Raw genomic sequence first — 18742 nt, 5'->3', positions numbered from 1 at the left:
TTTGTAACAAAATACATCACATGCATATGTGGAAAGTAACAGACCATTAATAAACGTCAATAAATCATTAGTGTCATACTTTTTCTCACAGGAAATTCCTCATCAGATGGCTTCCTCTCAGGTTTACGTTTGGGCAGAAGCTTCTTCATGCTTTTGGGACTTTTACTGAGATCCTGAAGGACATAAGAAAATTAGACACATTTAACCAAAGTGGGTCTTTTTTAATAAACAGATGTTAGTTAATAAATAAAAGGTTAAACCATTGGTTAATAGTGATTCTTCTTCTAGAAATGCTATTAATGTGTCAACACACAGTTCAAAGGTACCTCTTTGTAACACAAGGCAGCTGAGGGTTTTAGGGGTGGCGCAGGTCGGAGACAGCTGAGACTCCAGGGCTTCTGGGTTTTGGGAGGCTCGAGGGGTCCCCACATCATACCGCTGAGAGGGGTTCCAAGTGAAGAGAGGGGAGGAAGAGTGTGGTAGACTGGAGAGCCGCTCACACCTCGACTCTCTGAGTGTCTGGACGGGGTGAGAGGGTGAGACGGCAGCTGAACGGGAAGGAGACGAGGTGTGAGCGAATATCAGGCACTCTTAATATAGATATGTCATAGAGTCGGATCATTTTTTGAAAGATGTTAATACTTTTATGGAGCAAGAACACATTAAATTGATCAAAAGTGACAGTAAAGATATCGATCATGTTTCAAATAAATGCTTTTCTCACCTCTGATGAGAATGAGAAATGTTTCTTAAATCACCAAATCGGCATAAAAGAATGATTTCTGAAGCATTATGTGACACTTAAGACTAGAGAAATGATGCTGAAAATTCAGCTTTGCGTCACAGAAGTGTCACATTATTAAAACATACCCAAACATAATGTTACATAATATTTTTGATCAAATAAATGCAGCCTTGTTGAGCACTAGGATTTTCTGTCAAATTGCACTGATTGCAAACTCTTGAATGGTAGTGTGTGTTTCTCACCGTATGGCAGGGAACACTCTGTGGTTTCAAGTTGCAGGTTGAAGTGCGTTTAGTTTGCCGATGTAGATGATCCACCCAGTCCTGAAGATCTTGCTGGTTATTACAGATCACCTGGATCCGCTCGATCATATTTCCTGCACACATCATTACTGCTCTAGTATCATGTATTCTCAATATCTAGCAATAATAACAAATGACATGAGGGCAACTGGGTGGGAAACTCACCAGATATTTCGGAAAACATTTTTTGTGGTGTCACTGTCCTCTATTTTATTTACAGTCATTCCAGTCAGAGGCAGCTTCCCCTGCGTAAGGCAATCAACCAATCAGCTGTCAGCATTTGAGGGCTTTATTAATACATGCACAACCAAACAAACAGCTGAGATCCATTCTGAGGTCTTTCAAAGTAGTGTGATAACACAGTAATATGATACAGTGTAATAATAGAATAATATGGAGTATGAAATTCTACACATGAAATAATACTACAAATCATGCAAAATGTACAATGTGCAAGCAGCATGTACATTTAACACAATTGTGCATTTTCAGTAATATTTATATATCATTGTCAACCATTGCTTTGTGTATGATAGTCGTGTGGTTTATGTACCATAACAGATTTCAGTAATTATACAAAAAAACAAGCTGAAGGTAATCACATGCTTAATATCCACATTCTAGTTACATATATACATAATGATTGTTGGTGGGTTTTACTGCAAAACACACTCACACATAAATGTTTTTAAATATTAATACAATATTGGGAATAACAGCAGTAAAGTAATTTTTGCTACAAAAATCTGAAAAAGTATTGTGCAGTGAAACACTGAAGGGACTGGAGAATGTATTTATACTACAGAGAAGATTTACCTGGTAGATGAAACCACTCATTCGAGACTAGCAGACAACATGAGAAGTACATGAGGAAACAGCAAAAGGTATCGCTCGTTCTTCTCCTGATGAAGGAAAATATTACAATGAAGATTTACATTTTTTACATTTATTATTTTAATTCAAAACCACTCAATTAAAATCTAAGAAACAACATGTACTATAAAAATAACAAAAGATTGCTCTTAAACCTAGTTTATTTAACTAGAAGTCCATGGAAACATACAAAACACTCTGATTCTTGAAATTATAAATTAACATAAATGTAGCTTTTATTTTTAAATACTGGAAGTGCTGAAAACCTCTTGACTATTTGGTAACATTCACCTCAGCGCCGTGGTTCTGGATGAGGACTTGAGACATGTAGAGGACAGAGCCCAGGGTCTTAATGGCCTCCCCTTCCCAGCCCCGAATAGACTCCATCAGAATCTGCAGCTCCAGTTCCTTCCTCTTCCTCACTTCCTGACACTGGGCCTGAAGACACAACAACACACATGCACAGATAAACCCAGCATCCCATTCTGAAAGATAGCGTTACTCAAACAAACAGCTCATCATCATCATCATCATCATCATCTCACACGTCTTTCCTCCTTATATAGTCATGAAAACAAAGAAAATCAATGATGTCGACCTATAATACTCACTGCAAGACTTTTAAATACGGTCATGCTCTTCTGAATGTCTGGATAATCTGGATGAAGCACCTGAGCAGAACAAAGGAAGAATATGAGTGAGTTAAACTTAAACTACCCTTACAATTGATGCCAGTAATTTTTTTTTAAAGAAACTAATAATTTAAGTCAGAAAGGATGCATTAAATTGTTTAAAAAGTAACAGTAAAGACATTTATAATGTAAATATAACAAAACATTTCTATTTCTACTGCTTTCTATCCATCAAAGAATCCTGAAAATATCATGGTTTCAACACAACTATTAATCAACACATCTGTTTCCAACATTGATAATAAGAAGAAGAGTTTCTTGAAAACCAAATCACCTTATTGGAATGATTTCTGAAGGATCGTGTGACACAGTTTGTCATCACATGAATAAGTTACATTTTTTACATGTATTAAAATGGAATAGCCTTGGTGAGCATTAGAGAAAATCAAAATCACAAAATAAAAAACTCTGAAAAGCCAGCCCCAAACGTTTGAATGCTAGTGTACATTTTGACAAAGAGAGCGGTTGCGTACCTCCATGTGGCGCTCCATCTCTTTCAGTAGTGTGGGGTATTTCTCCAGTCTCAGGAAGGGTTTGCTCAGGCCCGTGGTGAGTGTGAGGATCCCTGGGCTGTTTGCACCTTTACTTTCCATGAACTCTCCTAACTCCTCACTGAAACATACACACAAACAAACAGACGCTTATAGATGCCGTTTCTGAAACTCAGTGGTTAAGAATAAAAGCTTCTGCCCAATATCAGTTGTCTATGCAGTGTGTTTATTGTGATGTTACACACCTGTGTTGTGTGAGAACGTTAACCGCAGATGGATGATTGGAGCAGTAGGTCACATACAGGCTCCTCATCTGAGGAACGAGGGACAGGAAGAAGCCTCCTAATCTCTGCTGACTTTCTGGAACTCTGCACACAACACACACACACCAGCTCATTTCAAAATAATAACGGTTTACTAAAAATAAACATATAAATGAATGTTAAAGTTGAACAGAGCTAAAACATAAAAAAGTGTAAATCCAGATAAGCACTACAGTGCATTACTGGTAACTGCCACTAGATGTCAAACTGTGAGCGAGTGAATGAAAGAACAGGATGGGACTCCTACTTTACGCTTTCCTCCAGTGAATGCACCAGTGTCTGCTGAAATGAGCTGATCTCTTCCAGATTCCCCATGATGTGACTGATATCTGACACGCTGAGCCTAGAAACAGAGAGGGATGGGTAATAACTATTATCTTCTCTATGTAATGTTGGACTCTGGGCTTGTGCTCTTACCTGTCAGTGGGCTGTAATGCTCTCAGATACGTTGAGAGGAGAGTCTGCAGCTCTTTACAGTACTCGGTCTCAGTTTGTACAATATTCTGAACCACCTGTACATATGAAAAACATGAACCACAGTTATGCATGTATGACAACTTAAAGAACACATTTTAAACATTATTATTAGTTTTATTAGCATTAGTTTACAACAGTGTAATGTGTTGTTCAAATGTCATGCATCTATAATATCATATTGATTCATAGTTAGCAGAAATGACATGGAACATCATTTGAAACGCCTAAAGTACCAAAAGTTCAAATCAGCAGTATGCAAGAAAAAAGGGGTAAGTACTCATGATTGGTCTCTTATTATCACACATGCTCAACAATTAACAACCAGACAGCTGGGAGAATATGACGCTACACAAAAAGGAGAAGCACATTGCTTTTAAAAAATAATTAATTAGTAATTTTCTGTGTAGAAATGTATTTTTATAAAATTTAAATTTAGAAAACATCAAATAAATTAATACCATTGTTCACTCATCAATTTCAAGAATTATAAAATTCTGCAGAGCTTGCTGAAGAGATGTGCTTCCGCATATTTAATGTGGGTTTGAAGACAGATCTATAGCTAAATATAGAAGAAATATGCTTTATGGATACAGGACAGGTCACATTATAATGGGCCAAATTTTTTCCCTCCAGAATTAGCGAGGACCGAGAAAAGGTTTGTTCTGTAAACACATGTATGCAAGCACCCCTGACCTGAACAATAGCACTGGACGTCTGGACAGCCTGACAGTTACAGCCCTTTCAAACTGTGTCCTAATCTTGACTGAGACTCCTCCCCTAAAGCTGCTGCAAAAAGACTGAACCCTGCCTGACCTCAAACTAGCGTCCTGCCCCAAAACACACACACACACACACTTCACCTTCAGCTGGTCTTCAGAGGAGTATAGAGTCAGTTACTCCACATTCTCATCAAACATGACACATAACCAACACAGACACACAGACACAGACAGCGCAGGGCCCCAGGCACAGCTGTCCCCCGACTCAATGAAATGGAAAAGATGACCTATATTATGGCACGACTGAGAGACCAACACACACAATAAACCGATAATCAAACACAGACATTAATAACAACACATTTACATGAAAATATGCAAATAGAGGCCCAGACACATGCATTCTCTGTCAACCCCTCTAGAAAGACACATAGAAGCGTATCACACATTCAAAGGTTTGTTTTTCTATCATGCTGGGGACTTCTACTGTTTTTAGAACTGAGCTAATGATGTGAATTTATAACTGCCCCTAAAGCCATCCTTCACAGAGCTTTCCGCATTTTCATTAAGATGGTTTGTTTACTAAGCCGTTTTCCTTGTGCACAATGTAGGTGACTTCTATTTTAATATCCTTGTGGGGGCATTTGATGATCCACACAATGTAGGCAAAACCCCACCTTCCCATACACATTAACAGCTCACTGGGTTTGCAGAGGCTCAGAGGGAGGCTTTGGGACATGCCGCATGAGGAAATGAAGCATAATAAAGGAAATTCGCATACAGAGAGATATACAAATGATTAAAATTGTTATTTTTAGGATCTTGACACAAAATCAAACCCAAATCCAGAGCAGCATCTGCTGGTGGGTGTTTAAACTTGGATTATTAACTCTTAAATCTAGTTTGGCGAGGCTTTTAAACCCAGATTAAAGCCTTATGACTGTAAATTCAAGGATAAGTCAAAGGCTAAAGTCTGAGAAAACCGGACACGTAAAACTGAATTGCTGTTAATTGATCAAAAATACAGAAAACAAAAAAAAGTAATAATGTTTGAAACAGTTATTTTTGTGGAAACCATGATACATTTTTGTCATGATTATTTGATGAATATACAGTTCAATATAACAGCATTTATTTTTAACAACAACTTTTTCAAATGTTGTTACTGTGACTTTTGATTAATTTAGTGCATCCTTGCTGAATAAAAGTATTAATTTCTTTAAAAAAAAAACTCTTACACCCCTACACTTCTGATTGGTAGTGTATGTATTAACTTTGTAATAGGCATATTGATGTTTATGTCAATTAGGAAATAAAGAGAAGGATTTGGATTTTGTATTCACGTAAGTCTAAAAACACAAAAATCTGTTGCAGTGTTTCATAATAACCATCTAAAATGACACACAATGCTGTTATCAGAATCACTCCTAATATCTTAAACCTTAGTCTTATCTGTCAAGTATAGGCAGGGCTGGTGGTGTGGGCCTGTTTATTTGGTTAGAGAAATATCTGTGCAATACAAACTCCCTGGAGGCACCACTTCCATCCCACGCACATCATAAATAATCAACGCGATCCATGTGGAAGGCGTTACGTGCCACTAACGCAACACTTCAGCACATCTCTCTTACCACGTTATAGTACGTCTTGCAGTAGTTAGTGGTCTCAAAGCCTTTGGGTGGACTCTTCAGCGTACCAGACTTAGGTGACACAGGTTTGTCTATAGGAGAGATCAAAACAGTACTAAAGGTAAGAAGGGTCACATTAAACCAACATCTGGAAACATTTTGTTTCTGTTATTGAATACTGAAGTACATCTCTCCTGCAGTGAGCAGTCAGGACAGCGATATTAGATTTAGATACCTAGAGGGGGAGATCTTTCTACTTCTTCAGCAAGAAGACAGTTTGAACATTTCACTTAGTTCTATCCATTATGATTCATTCACACTAATATCAGCAACAAAATGTGTGAACTTCCTGGAATTATCAAAATGGAAACTTTCTCATGCTTTTCCACATGAAAACATTAAGTTTATTGATTAAAAAAAACTTTTTTCTCCACTTGGAAAATGTGTGAAATTTGTTTTCCTTTTCTCTTCCCCAAGTTCTCAACATCACCATAAACCCAACCATTCACTAGCGGTGCTTACTGAACTAAACATCAGATTTACAACTGCACATACCGTATTTTTCGGACTATAAGACGCCCCTGAGTATAAGTCGCATCAGTCCAAAAATACGTCATGATGAGGAAAAACAACATATATAAGTCGCACTTTAAGTCATATTTATTTAGAACCAAGAAACAAGAGAAAACATTCCCGTTTCCAGCCGCGAGAGGGCGCTCTATGTTTTTCAGTGTGGACTACAGGAGCACTGACCAGCATAGAGCGCCCTCTCACTGCTGTAGACGGTAATGTTTTCTCTTGGCTCATTTCAAATTCATTTTGATAAATAAGTCGCACCTGACTCTAAGTCGCAGGACCAGCCAAACTATGGAAAAAAGTGAGACTTATAGTCTGGAAAATATGGTACTTAGGATTAGTGATTTGAACACATGTAGTTTTAATAGGAACAATTCCCCCAAAAGTTGTGTCATCGTATATTCATTCTCATGTTGTTACAAAACTGTATGAATTTTTTTTTCCTCTCCTTCTGTGTACAACTGAACTAAGTCACACAGGATTGAAATGACATGATGGTGAGTAAATGGCAGAAGTTTCATTTTTAGATGAACTACCCCTTTAATCATATAATCTGAGCTCAAAGAAAACAATGCATGCATCACAAACCCTACACTCTTCCCTTCTGCCTAACTGCAGCCATTTTTGCGATGACGCATTAAATCAATATACTATTAATGTCTTCTGCATTTAACACAAGTAAATCCTATAAAAGAGTCTGGACCGCTAAGTGCTCAGAGAGAGGAATAAACTTGAGTGTGGAGCCATATTCAGAGGAAAGGGGACGCGCTGTCTTCTGGCTGCTGCACTTCCTGTCTTTGTTGTTAGATGGTGTTTCCTTCCTGTTAAGCCCTGGATTTTCAAGCTATGATGTCATCCTAAATTATGTCCATTCAAAGCTGGGTCGAATACACATTAAGGTCGTTTCCCCATATATGAGAGGGAAGCATCTGTTAGGCATCATGGGGTGTACATGCTATTTAAGCTTGAGCTGCAGAACAAGGGACAGAGGTTGTGTTTATACTACAACGTGCATACAGTGAGATAAGGCTATGAAAAGATGATTATTTAAAATACACACTACCCTTTAAAAGTTTAGGAAAAGTTTGAAGAAATTAAATGACATACTTTCTATTTTATAAAAAATAGATTTTTTTTATTATGGCTAGAGTGGTTAGAGAGTCAGACTTGCAATCTAAAGGTTGTGAGTTTGGGTCTCGGGCTGGCAGGACTTGTAGGTGGGGGGAGTGAATGTACAGCACTCTCTCCACCTTCACCTGCCCTTGATCAAGGCACCGAACCTCCCACTGCTCCCTGGGCGGCGAAGAATAAATGGCTGCCCACCGGGTGTGTGTGTGTTCTGCTGTGTGTGTGCACTTTGGATGGGTTAAATGCAGAGCATGAATTCCTGTATGTCACTTTAACTCTGTGTTTCTCCATAATCACTGTATGCTGCTTATGCTCTTCTGTATCAGCCGCGCCACAAGGAAAACAGTGCATCCCGTTGCACGGCTGATACAGAAGAGCATACGCAGCATACGCTGATATGGAGAGCCACAGAGAAGACTGTTGACAAAGGAATTGTTGAATAAAGTCGTTGTTTTTGTTTTCTTCGCTTACAAAAAGCATTCCCGTCGCTTCATAATGTTACGGTTGAACCACTGATGGCAGATGAACTATTCTGATGACGTCTTTCATACTTTTCTGGACCTTGACAGTGTAACTTCCTTATGGGACAGTCACAAGCCTCACGGTTTTCATCTGAAATATCTTAAATTGTGTTGGGAGGCGAACAAAGCTTTTACGGGTTTGGAACGACATGGGGGTAAGTGATTAATGACAAAATTTTCATTTTGGGATGGAGAATCCCTTTAAGTACTAGATCAGCAGATTTGTTTAAAGAACAAAAGGTTTTGTCATTACAAATAGTGTCTTCAGATAAAGTGTCCTAGCATTTACTCTTTTAACTCTTAGTTTGCTACCTTGTATGCAGCACCTGGTCCTGTACTCAAGCTGGGTCGAATGAGCGCACATTTCCCACTGTAAGCCTGTAATGGTCATATAATCCCAAGGTTTTTGGCTTTTGCAGAGAGCTGCCATTCAGTTCTCTTTTGGCGCATTTTCATTAAGCCTGTAAGTCCTTTTTTATTCAGGCCCAGGCAGATTTAACATTCCCATAGTGCCACAGTGCCTCGTAGATACAAGTACAAATACGCTTTAAAAAAAATATTTTAAGCTGTCTAAAGTGTTGACAGTCTAACATGCAGCTACCCGCAGCGATTTTCTGATCTATACACAACACACTCAGCAGCTCTTTTCTGAAAATGTTATGGTAACACTAGGGCACAGAAGAAAGTCAGCAGGTAAACGGAGTCTACAAAACTTCATCTTCTGCTTTTCTTGGCAGTCTATGAGAAGAGTATGAGCAAGACCAAACCCTCTAGTTCACTTTGCTTGTCTGTTCTAGCAGGCTTTTTCTTGAATTTTTCTCTTCCCACAAGAGTTTGTCAGGGTTTAACTTCTGAAGCTACATTCTTCAAAGTTTAACGTGACAAATACGAACCAGAGCCTTTGATCTCTTTGACATAGTTGCTAGGAAACCAGCCGGATTTGCCGTTGACAGACCCCTCCCACCAGCCGCCCTCTTCCTGCCGTGTCACCTGGATGATGTCACCCTTATTGAAGGACAGTTCATCTTCATTGGTCTGCTGGAAGTTAAAGCGTGCTTTCACCAGCACCTGAGGGGCGCTGTTTTCAGACATGTCCTACAGAGATTGACAGAAAAAAAATACAGAAAGAATTTGTTCCAGCTTCTCTTTCATATTTGTCTGAGGACTTCAATTACAGGTGTGCCAAGTAGTTTTTGAACTACACACAAATAACTGAAAAGAACCTGACAATTATTCATGAAATAACTTCAGTCTGTTTTCCAGTGGTTTAAAAGAAGCCTTTTTATTCTACATCAGATTGTGATGCTCACCAGACTGCGGTACTGGTTGTACTTGAGTCTGGATGATCTCCTGTGAGTGGACGAACAGTTGATCGAGTCAAAGGACTTGATCCGCAGAGAAGACGAGTGACGAGAACACACAGAATTACTCTCACCACCGGACTCTACAACCAGAAAACACTCATTAACAAAACAGACATTCACTCCAAGCACACACACGTTTACTTAGCAGTCTACATTGGGACATTCCATTCTATTGGCTTTACATACAGCTAGACATAGACACTATAACCTAACCCTAATCTTAAAGGGATAGGTCATCCAAAAATGAAACACGACAAACACAAAATAAGTTATTTTGAAGAATATTGGGAAACAAACAGTTGCCGGTAGCCAGTGACTTACATTGTATAAATATCTTGGAAATCAACGGCTGCCAGCAACATTTACATTTATTCATTTAGCAGACGCTTTTATCCAAAGCGACTCATTTTTTCAATTGAGGAATACTGTTCAGCTACCAACATTATTTTGTGGTCAACAGAAGAAAGACACTCATACAAGTTTGGAACAAGTAGAGGATGAGTAAATGATGACAAGTTTTTTTATTTTTGGATGAACTATCACTTCAGAAAACTTTCTGCACTTTTATTATTTTTATTATTAAAATACAAAAACATGCATTTATTTTATATATTACTGCTGTTTTTACAAATGATGACGTCCCCCAAAAGGAGGTTTCAGCAATTGAGCCTTCACATAGAGCTTAAAGGGTTAGTTCACCCAAAAATGAAAATTAGAACATAAATTACTCACCCTCAAGACATCCTAGGTGTAATTGACTTTCTTCTTTCAGACAAATCCAGTCGGAGTTATAAAAAATTGTCTTTGATCTTTCAAGCTGATGCCACTCAGCGGGTGTTGCAGTGCTTCAGTCCAAAAGAAATTATATAAAAAGCACCCATCCATTAAAAAAAAAAGTGTCTCACACAGCTGCGGGGGTTGAACAAAGGCCCCCTGTAGCGAATCCATGCGTTTTTGTAAGAAAAATAACCATATTTAAAACTTAATGATCACTTGACTCTAGCTTGGGCTCACTGTTGTACATAGAAGCAGGTCCGGGAGGATGACGTATCAGAAGTGACAAACTCGGAAGTGTAGCGGAGAGATCAAAACAAAACAACGGTCAATAATTAGAAGTAAAAAACAAGGATTTGTAAAGAAGAATGTTAGAGAATTTTGATATAAGCCAAGAGGAGACAGGTTTTCCTTTGCTAAAGTAAGGAAACTTTGCTTCCTTTGGTCCTGTTAACAAACCTTGCTTTTCACAGACTCACCGGCACATGTGCAATGCTGACCTCATACGTCATCAGCCCAGAGCTGCTGTTGAGATAAGCTACATTAAAATGATTTGTTACATTTTGAATTACATTTATTACATTTTCTTATAAAAATGAATGGATTCACTACAGGAGGCCTTTATTCACCCCCCGGAGCAGAGTTAGACACTTTTTTTTTATGGATGGGCACTTTTTATGTAACTTCTTTGGGACTTAAGCACCACAACACCCTTCAAGTGGCATTAAAAAGCTTGAAAGTTCAAAGACAATTTTTTATATAACTCCGGATTCGTCTAACAGAAGAAAGTCATATACACCTAGGATGCCTTGAGGGAGAGTAATTTATGGCCTAATTTTAATTTTTGGGTAAACTAACCCTTTAAATGACAATGCAATCTGACCAATCTTAAAGCAAAATCTGCCATCATGTCCAACAAACAAATCAGACAGGAGAGTAGATTAACTTTTGTGGACTTAAACTTGAAACATGGTGTGTATTGATGTCCTATCCACAGTTGAAATAAAATACCTTCAGATGTTCATTCATGTTCATTTCATGCTTTAAGTAAATATGAAAAGCGATCTGTTTCTTGGTGCCGCTTGAAATGAGGCACTACAGTGATCTGTCACAACACATTAAAGAGCCACAAAACCGTATTTATTGCTTGAATTTATTTTTTTTAAAGACAAAATTTTAAAGGTATGATTCATACCAAACCTGCTCTTTCTTTTTATTGTGTGAGAAAATGATGTGTACGTAGTGTGAGAGATGCATGGCTTGCGGACATAGCAATAGTAACTAAGGACGGCAGTGTTTTGCGAAAGGTCAATTATGTCAGGTTTAGCTCACTTCCGAGTAAATACTGTACTCCATGCTAGTAATAAACTAAATGCCTCTTTATGATTGTATAAACATCTCGTCAGACGGCACGGATAACACGGGTGTTTCAGATGTATCTCACCTGATGTTGCTTTGTTAAGTGCAACCAAACAATTCAAGACCTTTGAGAAGTTCTGGCCCTGAAGCAAATCACTGGCCTCAAATACCTGCAGAGGAACAAAAACAGAGACATGCATGAGCTCAATCATAAACCCTGATGCCTTAAGGATAAATACTTTCCCGAAAGGATAAATACTGTTTTTCAATCTACAATATATGGTGGACTTGATTCATAACATACCATTAAAAAATTTAGGGTCAGAGAGTGTTTTATAATTTACACAAGAATCTCATTAAAAGCGACAGTGAAGACTTTTATAGCCAGATTTACTAAACAGGGCAAATTAGCATGAGAGCACAATTTCAAAACATCGTTGATGGGCGTGGAAATTTCCGCAGGTGATTTACTGACATCAAGCAAAATGAAAAAACACAGACGCAACATCGCATTTACATATCGACCCAAGCAATCTACCAAGTGCAACACAAATTAGTCTAGTCGCAAGTAAGCAGAGCTACTTACGTGATCTACTTACAAAACAGGCCCAAAATAGTTTATGTTTTTCTGAGAGTTACATAAAGGCACGAAATATCAGTTTCTGTCAAGTGCAAAAGTTAGTAAATCATGTTGAGTCATTCATTTGAATACTCTAATATAATTTTGTGTCAGAAAGGGAAATTCCTACAAATGCATATTCAATAAGATCTGGCCCAAAAAATTCCTCTCTGTGCATCCTTAGTACATACTGACAGTAGTATTTTAACACTGGTGCAAGCTGTTAGTGAATGTGGCCCTTAAAATGTGACAAAAGATTTCATTTAAACTTTCTATTCAAAGAAATGTAAAAATGTATCATGATCATCACAACTGGTTTCAACATTAATAATAAGAAGCAAATGTTTCAAATCAGCATATTTAAATGTATGCATTGAAATGAAATGCATCAAGGGATCAATATGATGAGTGATGCTGACCCAAGCATTAAGCGTTGTGAAAGCTTCAGGTCTATATATCAAACTTGGATGGACAGTTTAAGCAGAGGATGGATTGTAACTCAAGTCTAAATATGCAAATCCAGAGGCCATATGCAAAAAAACTGAAGAAAAGTAACCATCATTCATGAAAATATGGACATATCTGACAGAATAAGCAACATTAGAGAAACTCTTGAACTAGGGTAAATTTGACCTCTTTGTGACAGACCAAATTTCTAGTCACAGAAACCTGCAGAAATGTATGATGATCACAGATTCTCTATCAAATGAGTCTGCTTCACTGAGGGAATATAAGAAAGTAGTTGTGCTAAGCTTGGGCGATGCTGTGTGTTTGTGTGTGTGGTTTTCTGGCTCTCAGACTATCTGCTGCTCTCTGGGCCATCTGGACACATAAACTCATCCCAAGTAAACCCAAACCGGCCTGATCTGACACCAGCTTGATTTGAACTCTTCAAACGATGCAGGCAATGAGATTGAGAAGTGCTCCTGGATTTGTGTCTACACACCAAATGTCTGGTGGATCAGCTCATTTGCATTCTTCTATGATGGTTATAATTAAATCACACACAAATGGTTTACTTCTTGTTTTCTCTGCACAGTCAGGAAGCAAGCTATTTTAACATTTAAAAAATGTGCCATTTTGCCATTTACCATTTTATTGCCAAAACATAAAGTATTGATCATGTATTAGGGAAGTAAGCTGGGTTCATGTTTTATCATGTTTTCTTAGAAGTAACCTGTAACTTATATTAACTTATCGTCATAACTATTTGTTCTCGTGCAAACATGCATTATAGAGACATTTTGTTTATTTTTTATAAATATATACACTTAAATTACTGTTCAAAAGTTGAAAAGGATGGTAAGATGTTTCATTTTCATTTTAAAAATAAACATTTTTCTTTCGAAAGGACTCATTAAATTAATCCATAATGAGAGTTATTTTTCAGATAAATGCCTTTCTTTTTTTGAATGTTCTATTCACCTAAATATATATAATTCACCTAAAAAAATGTATCAGGGTTTCCACAAAAACATTACAAAGCACAACTATGTCAACAATGATTTTGAATTGATCAGGAACTGATAAAAGCAACCTTCTCCTATCATTGAATTAAGAAAACTGTGTTTATTTGCTCCAATGTACTTCTCAAAAAAGAGACACAAAGACATTTCATTAACATTCAGTACTTGACACAGGCCTAAAGTCCAGTCCCCAACACTCAAGCACCATCATGTCTACATTACATCATCTGCCATCCCTGTAGTGGAATTAAATTTCCTCCTGCTCTCTCGCTTTAAACCAGTCGTCCAAACATGCCATTTGAAAAAGCAGTTTTAGTGTGGAGTGCCTCTCTTCATTCTGTCCTGTGCCAAACTCCACAGCACCATTAATGAGCTGGCAGCTCTGCCCATTCAAACACACAACTCCATTCACCACAATAGAGGGCTTGTCTGAACCTCTCACAGCTGGCCAGAAGAACCGAAGACACTGGCACTCCTGAAACTCACAAACACACACACACACACAGAACCGTAACCATCCTACACAACAGAACTCATATAGGGCAACAAATGCCTCACAGAGCAACATACGCGCACACAGCACCGCTGTGGGCAGAAAGATCTCAGTTACACCATCACGCTGCCAAACGTTAACAAGCACAGAAGTGTTTGTGAAGAAAAATCCCTCTCAGATTTCCCAAAAGCTGCAAAAAATGTGACGTTCAAAAATTAAAAACAGCTTTCACTGACAAAGCTTCACTTTCAAAACAACATGCTGCCATCACATAAGCTCTGAATGCAATTCATTACACAGCCAGCACTAGACTTTAGAGACGGCAGTAAATCAAAGGTCATGTGACAATGCATTGCACTATAATGAGGATAATTTATGGATGCATACTCGGCTGTCGATTGCATGCTTTTTCCATGAAACAGCATGCCATTGCCTGTACAGACATATCGTAGATATCTACAGGAAAAATGGGCAGAGCTGGATCTGAACACAAAATCTAGACATAAAAGTAGGTTTAACAATAGCACTGGCTCCAAAACCAATAAAACACTGTGTGGGAGAAGGATCTGATTCAGTCTCACTCCAACACCTATTGGATCTGCGTGGAGACGGAGCTGCCAAAACACCATGTTTGCAAACATATGAAGTTACTGTTAATAGCATATGAACAGTGTAAAAAAAAACTGTTACAATGCACTGCAGTTTTCAGCAAAGAACCTCTCTTGATAAACAAGTCTGGACGACTCTTGCATTGAGAACTGTCAGGTCCAACGCCCATTAACAATTGGCTACACCCTGTAAATCACTGAAGTGAAAGTGTTTATTATGAAACCTTACACTAAACATTGGACATTCGTGTTTATAATTCAGCAGCCGCTGTTTACAACAATTGCACCAAGATCATGGGTCCCTTGTCGTGTAAACTAAATATTCTATGGCACAGCAGCTCTATTTAGAAGTTCGATATATAAGCAAGCAATAATATTAAGTAATAATAAACATCATGATTTTCTGTGATGCTGCTTTGAAACAATGTGTATTGTGAAAAAGCAGTACAGACATGAAATGTATGACTTGCACGCACATAATTTTGAGTTTAAGCTTTATTCCAGAATAGACGTTTAGATTATTTACGGCTATTACAATACACTGAAATAATATTCGGAATAAACTAAAATATATAGCCTACTTATATATTATTTTCCTTGAATACATGCTCTTGGCATTTACGTCACATTTCAGTTATTTCTCATTCTCAGTAATTAATTGCAAAATACAGTCCACAAGGCTCTTATAAATTGATTATTGATGGTGATATCATGGCTTTAAATGCTTTTATAATCAAATCCTTCTTTCACAGCTGGAGTTTTCACTGTCTGTATACATAAAATACAGCAAGCTACTTGGACATCTACAAATGAGACACTGCAGAAAGAGCATTAAAGCAATGTTGCATGAATCATTTAAGAAATCGTCATGGTAAAACAAGTGAAGAACAAGAAATGAAGCAATAGCACTCAATGGCATTATTGTTATCAATGTAATAAAAACTCTAAAGCCAAAACACACAGGATTAGTCTGTTCCCAACTTCAGATGAGACCTGGTTTTCCTTCAAACCACACAAACGAGCCACTGAATCAGTGAACAGAACTATGAACGAGCATGCAGATGAAATGATCGACTAGGACAGCAGCAGAGCACTCACCTCGATGTGATATAATAACGCACAGCCTTTCACAAACTCTCTGATATTACACAGACACTCGTCTTTCCGCGGGTCCTGGTAGATCTGAAAATAAAGCGAACAGATCAATCCTCTCCCAAGCAGGTCGGTCAAAGAATAAACAAAAACTTATGCGACTGTGCCATTTGTTTACATCACGGCTCATCGCCCCGTTCCTGCAAAAAGCCACTTATTCTTCATAGGGAAGTTGGCGGAGGAATAGCGGAAATGACGTAATCTAATAGCTTGCGGTTGGGTTCAGAGAGAGGGGCATGCTGGCACAAGCCAACACTACCTGAGCTGTCAGAGCAAAGTCTAACATCTTCCCGACATGCTGTAGCTATGAGACGTGCTGTTTATGCAATAGAGGCAGTCGATGATTGATTGCAGCATTCCACTTTTCACAGTCTGTTTAGCATCAGACATTTTTTACTGCGATCATCAGTATCGATGATTTCAGGTTCTGTTGTATTGTAATTAGAATCACTGATCTACACATTAGAATACATTCTACTACGCTGTCCGTAGAGACTGTGGTTGAGAAAATGTTTATGAATTATGAATTAAATACATCCACAGTTATCGTTTATATCAAAGCGTATGTGGTTATAATAAATTATAACATAAAACTACTATACTAAACTCCATGCAGTTACAAATAAGCATCCTAGCTCATCTGCAAAGACTTAATAAATAAATAAACATTTTAATATTGTGTTAAAAATTATTAATTACTCTGGTACATTATTTCCATACAGATTTCCATTTTTTTTTTTCATTAAAATTGTCTAATTGTGAAAAAGTAATGTTTCACTACTGTTAAAATATTTCTAGTGATGAGAGATGTTCAATTCATTTCCGCGAATCGGTTCGTTTCAATGAACCAGTTCAAAAAAGAAACGGACCATGACGTCCCATTGGGGAATATTTAGTTCGTTTATTCACTGTAATTTAAAATGTCCCAATTTAATCAGTGCAGCCACGATTCGGCTCATAAAAACAAATGACACAGTTCGGTTCAAAGAGTCCGATTCCTAAATGAATCATTCAGACAGGTGCTCAACTGATTCACTAAAAAAGATCCAACCCAAAAAACAATTCGTTCACAAACCGGACATCGTCGTTTCCTCCCTCTCTCTCTCTACCAGTCAATGGCGGTCGACTCATATAAACAGATACATTAATTAATTTCAGTTTATATATTTATTTACGTTCCCATATTTTGATCACTTTTTCATTACGATTATTATTAAAATACCACACTTGCCCCGTCACCGCAGATTATACGAGATTTCCTCTTCATATTTCTACACAATTTCCTTTCACTCACAGTTAAAAGAAATTAAACTAAGAACTAAAAGTTAAAGAAAACATTATGTTAATATACAAATGTACACTGGCTAGCTCGCTCAGCGAACGCAAAACGCGCGCGAGCGGAGACTTGTGTCCGATTCACAAAAACCCCATTTCTTTTGTGTCATTATATCCTCTGTAATGGACCTGCATGAGCTCATTGACTAGCAGCTTACCGTGTTAACCGAACCGGGTCGCAGCCGCTCCAGTAATTTACACAAAACCACTCCATCTCTGAGAGATGCCTGTAAAAGCCTTCAGGGTCCGATAGCGTCTTTTTGGGTGATTCCAGGACACCCAGCGTTATTAACCATGTGATGGTCTGTTCAGCCGAATTCATGACCTCATATGCGTCTAAAGCTCAATAATCCATAAGCAAACGAATATGCAGAGAAATGATAGATATCCTGCGTGGTGCACAGCAGCAGGATGTTAGGAGGGCTCTGATCCCTCCTTTCCCTGGATGTGAGGGATGACGATCTGTTTAGGGTTATCTGGCAGGTCCGGTTTCTCTCTCCTCTTCTTTCATCTGGCAGGATGTCAGCTAGTGTTAAACCAAAATCAACAGCCTGCAATTGTTTTCCGCCATTCACGCAGCTCGGGTCACTGAATACTTTAAAGACTAAAGAAAGAAACACATTGACATATTTAGACATTTAGCAGCACTTGAGTTGATGTGAAAGACAATATTAGGTAGTGTGTTATTAGTGAATCTAATAGATTTAACATCACATGTCCATAGGCGGAGAAAAACATAAAATCTTGAGCAAAAGTCAACTTGCATGATCTACAGACTACACGCATCCATGAAGGTATACACTTTGTTGTGCGAGCGAGAAAATGCGGCTCAAAATATATAAATAAATAAAAGGCGCGTATGCCAAATAATATTCCATTGAATTCCAAATTAAACCCTGGCGCCCCCTTCCGTTCCTAAAACCACACAGATGAATTAAAAATTAAATTAAACTCTTTGATAAATACATTTTTTCTTTTTCATCAGGACGTTTGATCACTGACTGGAATTTATTTGCATTTCACATTAAGAAACGAAAAAAAAAAAAAAAAAACATCTAGGGACCTTTAGGATTTTCAAACATTTTCATAAAAATCAA

The 18742-nt window shown here is 37.9% G+C and overlaps 1 pseudogene; it reads right to left on the bottom strand.

The window, feature by feature from the left end:
• Positions 1 to 79: 79 nt before the first annotated feature.
• On the bottom strand, positions 80 to 18468 carry LOC113073988 (rho guanine nucleotide exchange factor 7-like; annotated as a pseudogene).
• Positions 18469 to 18742: the final 274 nt, after the last annotated feature.

Source organism: Carassius auratus, unplaced genomic scaffold (assembly GCF_003368295.1).
Source record: "Carassius auratus strain Wakin unplaced genomic scaffold, ASM336829v1 scaf_tig00013463, whole genome shotgun sequence".
Lineage (NCBI taxonomy): Eukaryota > Metazoa > Chordata > Actinopteri > Cypriniformes > Cyprinidae > Carassius > Carassius auratus.
The sequence above is the reverse complement of the archived record's forward strand: the minus strand, read 5'-3'. Positions and strand labels throughout refer to the sequence as shown.